Source organism: Miniopterus natalensis, chromosome 2 (genome assembly GCF_054644295.1).
Source record: "Miniopterus natalensis isolate mMinNat1 chromosome 2, mMinNat1.hap1, whole genome shotgun sequence".
NCBI classification, from domain to species: Eukaryota; Metazoa; Chordata; class Mammalia; order Chiroptera; family Miniopteridae; genus Miniopterus; species Miniopterus natalensis.
In genome coordinates, this window is record NC_142082.1 from 4,288,208 (window position 1) to 4,294,780 (window position 6,573).

The window sequence follows — 6,573 nt, forward strand, 5'->3', positions numbered from 1 at the left end:
GGAGTCATGTGCTTCTTCTGACGGCTGAGTTGATATGTTGATATACACGACCAAAAAGAGTTTCTGACACATAGTAGCAGCTCAGAAAAGTCAGGCAACCTTACTAATTGTAGAGAACTTTATTGTCTGATTATTGTTTACAGAAGTTTTATTGCTTATATAATTGGTTAAAAGAATTACTCGTATTCTGCTAATCTTCCATAACATCTTACACTTAGTTTGAAAATCAGGTACGACTTTTTGAGAATGTGATTTAGAATGTAAGAAACTGATTTACAATAGATTTTCAATGAATTAAATGCTAAGATCTGTCACTGAACATTTCCTTCATTAGGAAAAAACCATCACTTGTGACCACATAAATTCTGTTTGAACTGTCAAGATGCAAAATAAAATATGCCTTCTTTAAAGTTTTATATACACTAAATATAAATGAATAAATGAATATATTTTTATTTATTTTCTAAAGTTAGAGTAGGTACACTACTCACTTTTATATTTTTGGCATTTTGTATATAATTTTATTTTATGATAAATTTTTAAAAAAATCAATAAAAAACATTATGTCAGTAGCAAATGCTTCTGTGGCACTTACTGGCTGCCAGGCACTAATTTACACTCTTTACATATATCTACTAATTTAACCTTTGTAATAGTCCTAAGAGTTAAGTATATTATTATCTGCTCTTTACACAGGAGGATATTGAGAAATAGGTGATTGAATAAGTTGCCCAAGATCACACAGCTAGTTAATGGGTAGGGTTAGGATTTGAGGATTCATCCTCATATATCATCACATATTGACATTTCTTAATACACTTGGCCATGAAAGGTATATACTCCACCACGGCATGTCTATTTATCTATACATATGTCTGTTAGTTGTCTATCTCAGTATCTCTACCAAATTATCACTAAGTTTCTACTTCAAATCATTAAAGTTCAGTAACTGTCATTAATATTCTTGAGGGTGTATAAACCTATCTATTTCTCCAGGAGCCTGTCTAGCATTTTCACAGCATTTGCACATGTTGGTAAACATGGGCCGTATGTGAAGCCACAAACATCCTTTGCACTTCTTTGGCAATGATGAGGTTAGATGTTGCACAAGCGATCTCCCTATGTTTCATTTTGTGACGCTGACATTGGCATAGATCTCAGCTAGGACTGAATTTTTGAATGAATAAAATGTTGGGGTTGAGGCTGTGTCCAGGCTGAAGGGAAAGTATACGGTGTTAAAGTAAATGCCCAGCAATTCCAGCTGCACCATTGCGAAGCTTATGTCCCATTGCCTATGTCACAAACATGTAAGTGCTCCTCTGCCGTAAAAAGAAAATTCTGTGTAATTCTATGGATTCTCTAAGTGATCTCTTTCTTTGCTAAAGATCACACTCAGAGATGTTTATTTGAGCTCTACATGTCCAGGGAAGATGCGTACCGAAACATAGCTGAAAGAAGTGAAGAGAAGGGAGTTTCTCTCTAGCTTTTCCCCCTGCCTTGGGTAAGCACAGACATAAAAGGGAGACTTTTAAGAACTACCCTACAAATATAAGTTGCTAGAATAAACTTTAAATCCTGATTTATTTTCAAACACATGTTAAATGAAGATTCATGAGCAAAATTACTTTAGTCCTGTTTTCTCAGACTGGCCCCCTGGTGTGCTGCACTGAATTCAAGGGACATATTTAAAAATATCAGTGGGATATTTTTAATTTTTGAGAAAATAAATGGCATCTTTGAACACCCACAAACTACTCCTGTTACTTATTTGTACTTAACTACTTAAAAAATAGAATTGTTAAGCATGTATTATATCTTAGGGGTGCTTTGAAAAAATGAATAAAACACTAAGGGCACCACGAACCGAGGAAATACGAGAAGCCGTTTTCAGCATTCCCTGTGTTTTGTTATCTTGGAATTTTAGCTACAATGGAAATTAGAGTGCCCGTTTCCTCTCAGATTGCCAAGCCAGAGCCGGGCATGGGTGTAGTGAAAACTGAACTAAAGCTAACAAGAATTTTAGGAGGCTGTCTCCACCCCATGCTCCACTTCCCACGCAGGTCTGCATCATTCGGGGAAAAGCAAAAAGACATTAATTGGTTCCTTACAGTCTATTTGTTTACTTTCTGCCAACAAAGGTAAGAGATCAGAAAGCAGTTCTTAGCATTTTACTTGGGCATGTAACCTATTTATTAAAATGCCTCCTCCGATTGCTTCCACTGTGTCCGAGGCTCATCTACCCCTCTCATATTGTTTGTTTGTTTTTCCTATATTTTCCTACCATGCACTTTCCCAGATGTTTCCGTTTGAACTAATAGCTATTCTTTCAAAGACAAGCTATTTCTTCCAGGATATATTTTCACATTCAGCACTGCAGGAATAAACTAAGCAACTCCGTGAGGGAGCATCCAGGCTGGAGTAACACACGCTGTCGACGAAATTTAGAAAGCATCCCACCATCGGATCCATCTCTAATTGCAAAGATTTCTTCCAAGAACCTAATCTTTCTTAGAGAACTATCTTCTCCTCTTGTGCTTTCAATAAATCTCAAATGTAGCTTTAGCTGCATATAATTATGCGACTTCTTCAAGTGTTTGAAACAGAATCCAGATGAATGAAGACTCTTGAAGCCTAATGATACCAGAGCAAAGAGCTAAGAGGATCCCCTGTTGCAACTGCCATGACAACCCACATCCATTAAAGCTGGAATTCAGCTTTCGGAGAGGAGCACTTCTCAGTTGCACGGGGTGAAACTCAATTTGTACCCTGGCTGCTGTGCTGTGCAGGAGAATTAAAATGCCCTATTGAGTACTGTCTTTTTGTTAGTTTGTTTGCTTGTTTGCAAAATAATCTTTAAATCAACAAAATGACACATGCCATCAGATTTCCTGAATTGAACTTCTTGCTTCCCTCTGGAAATGATGAGATTGGAAGAAAAAAACATATTTAGTGTAAAACAAATGAATAAAAAACAGAGCTGGGTCTTGTCTGCTATCAAGAACACACAGGGCTCATTGTCGCAGACTCTGAATGGTGTCCCCAAGAAGGGATTAGGAAGTTCCCCAGTGAGAACGCGGAAGCTCTGCCACTTAGTGAGAATATAAATAACTAAACGGAGAGAAGTGAGAGTGAACTTTCTATCAAGGATGGAAATTATAATCTAGTTATTTAAAGGAATCAGTTTTAAAAATTAATCACTATGAATTGGAAAAGAAAATATTAAAATAAGAACCTACTCTACCAGATCACTTATGTAAAAGGTTCGAGTAAATAAATAAATCCATGCACACATAAATAAATGCAAAAATCTTATCTTACTACAATGAGCTGCAAATATGTACAGTAGTTATATTTGGTTTTAGGGAAGGTCGATGGAGGAAATGAACCTTTCACTTTATAATTTAATCTTTGCTTTCCTCTAAAATTTGGGAAGATGCTAATCATGTTCATGTCTTACAAATTTACAGGGCATTTCAACTGTGATTCATCTGTGTGTGCACCTTAATCTTTTCTGCATAAAAAATGATAATTACATGTTATGAAAATATATATAACATCACATATAAAAATGTAGTAGTGGAATTCACTTCTTAAAATTTTCTTTAAATATCTATTAGATTATTGCAAGTTATATATGCATGTGTATTTATATAAAGATATCTTAGTTCATTATCTTTATAAAATAATTTGGCCTCTATAACCATGAAGTGATTTTGTTCCTGAATTGAATGCTTTTGAATTGAATTCTATTTAATCTAAAAACATCTCTCCATTGCCTCCGCTGTCTTTATTTCTTATTTATTGGCTATTGGCCGCCCTGGAGGCCCAGTTTCGTTGCTGGTTTTGGCTTCTCCTGTCCCTGTTCCCGGCCTCCGTGCCTCCCTCTCTCCTCTCTTCTTTCCCGGCCGTCGCCTCCACCCTTCCTCTCAGGTTCATCTGCGCGTTTCCTCCCTAGTCCAATTGCTGCTCTTCGTGCTCTATAAGAAACCAAAGACAAACTTGTTCTTTTTCTCCAGCTGATAATAGCTTGGTACTACCCCTATCTGGAGAGCAATGTTTTTGTTTCAGTTCTTTCCTATTTCTGTCTTCTCTGCATTAATGTTTGCCTCCAGGTCACCGTTTTATTTTGATGCGCTGATATTATGTCATAGAAATCCCTCCTCCTTGCATCTTTTTCTTGAGAAGTCAGGCAGCCCGGCCGGCGTGGCTCAGCGGTTGAGCATCGACCTGGGGTGCAGGAGATCGGGTTCGATTCCCGGTCAGGGCACAGGCCGGGGTTTGCCTGCAGGATCAGTGACTCTCATCATTGATGTTTCTCTCCCTCTCTCCCTCTTTCTCTGAAGTCAATAAAGGCGTCTTTAAAAAAAAGAAAGAAAAAGAAATCAGGCAGATATTGGTACCTTTGTCTGACTCCAGGGGAGGTCACCATAAGTCTTGTGCTCTTTGAGTCCACCCAGCATGAGCACTTGGTGCACATAGAAGTGGCTGAAAGTCCTGGGTGCTCTGTGTCCTCAGTGATGGGCTTCTTCCCCCTCAGAACAAAGCCTCCGAGTCCCTCAGATGGGACTGCACCTTATTTTAGTCTACATCTAACAGAATTCTATGCAATGCAAGCGTCCTGGGGGATTTTTGTACTTTCCTGCTCTGTCCGTTTATCTGACTTAGCAAGGGAGTCAGAGTTTTTCTTTGAATAGGTTACACACTTCTATGAAAAACTTCACACACACATCCCAGGACTCATCTCCCAACTGTTTCCTGTTTACTGTTCTCTGGTTCCAAGGTTGGGGGTTGGGATTAAAATAGAAAAAACAGTCCCGCATTTCATCTCTCACTCTAGTCCCGGGGCCTGTGAAGGTGAACTCACTGGGGCTGGCAGGGGGAGAGGAGGAAATTCTAGAAAAAGCCATCTTAGAGATTAAGTACTATTGATAAACAGGGGGGAAAAAGACATAATCACTGTTGAAAAATCAGTTGCATACATGGGACATAAAACTCAAATGTGTCAACACAAACAGCAGTGTGGGGGTTGCCAGAGGGAAGGGGGTGGGGGGTGAAGGGGTATTACTATATGGTGATGGGAGGAGAGATGACTTTGGGTGATGGGCACTCAGAGCAATATACAGATCTCGTAACATAGAAACCCACACCTGAAACCTATGTGTTCATATTAACCATTGTCACCCCAATAAATTTAATTTTTAAAAAATCAACTGTTGGGCTTTTTTCCAGGTCTGAAGAAAGAAAATGGCATATATAACGGAATCCAACTAAAGAGGACGCATAATGAGATCCAATTCCTTACAAAGGGAATTTTCAGATCATTGCTTATACCTCTTACTTGTTCAAATTGGCATCCAACCATTTCAGCCTTTCTAAATAAAGTTTTAATTTAAGCTTAAAAAAAAAATAAAGAAGTATGGTTCAATACTATTCCATCTTTCCATCCCAACTACCTACGAATGGTATATTTTCCTAGAGCATCTCATAAGTTTATGATAGCCAATTACCTGGGGAACTATTTCAGTTTCCTTTGAGAATATTTCTATAAAATAAGAATTTTGAATGTCGGAACCTATCCATATCTTATGAAAATTAATGCCAGGTGCTTATTTACTTTGTCACACACAATAACACTGGATTTTCAAGCAAACTTTAACTTTTTCTTAAAGAACACTGTATCAAGGAGTTTGATGTTAATGTACTAATTTTGAATCTCATGATGAACTTAATGACACAAATTAATCTAAAAAATAGTATAAAAATTACTCTTGTGACCTAAATTGTGTAGAGGAGAAAAGCTTCAGGTTAGAGGAATAAGCATTTCTAATGATTTGAGAAAAAACGAAAGCAGTAATGAAATCCTTGAAGGAAAAGTCACGGGCACAGAGGGGACCCTCTGGGCAGTGCGGGAGCCAGGCTGGTGTGATCTGGAAGGTTTCTCTCCGTGGAGGTTATTGATGACAATAGCTCTCTGTCACATATTGATTTCTGGCATGTCTGTCCCTTGAGTCCTGCAGCCAGGAAAGGAAATAGTTTATATTATAATTGTCATGATGACAAATATAAATGAAAAACAGTTTCTTAATAGCGCTGAGAGTGAAATCTCCTCTCTCCACCGCGGTTATGAGGCACACCCTTTCTGTAATTTCAGCTCTCACTCACAGCCAGAGGAAGAAAATAAACAAGCCACTTGGTGTGGGCAGAGATCAATGAGGCCGCCTCCTATCCAGCTGTTTTGTCAGTACCCTGCCTGCAAAAGACCAGTTTGTTTTCAAAATGCTAATTCTCCAGCCCACCTGGAAGGCACGGAAGCAAACACAAATGGCCAAAGGAGCTTCGATCCAAAGGAAACCTCTGGAGAGCTTACCGCGAACAACGCCCTGGCAATCTTCTGTTACTCAGGAAAAAGATTTTGTCACAAATATCTAATTTTCTAGGAGATCCCTTAATAGAACCAGACAAATGAATTTATGTGGCCCCTGAATTGACACTAATACTAATAATGTGAGTATTAAACATACTACATGAGGCCAAACCTTTCGCCTAATAAACAGATCCCACGCCTTCACCATT

The 6,573-nt window shown here is 38.4% G+C and overlaps 1 non-coding gene across 1 annotated transcript; it reads left to right on the forward strand.

The window, feature by feature from the left end:
* Positions 1 to 4,795: 4,795 nt before the first annotated feature.
* Positions 4,796 to 4,916, forward strand: LOC148093625 (small nucleolar RNA SNORD22). The gene has a single exon (XR_015714119.1). It is a non-coding gene; the product is annotated as a small nucleolar RNA SNORD22 (small nucleolar RNA).
* Positions 4,917 to 6,573: the final 1,657 nt, after the last annotated feature.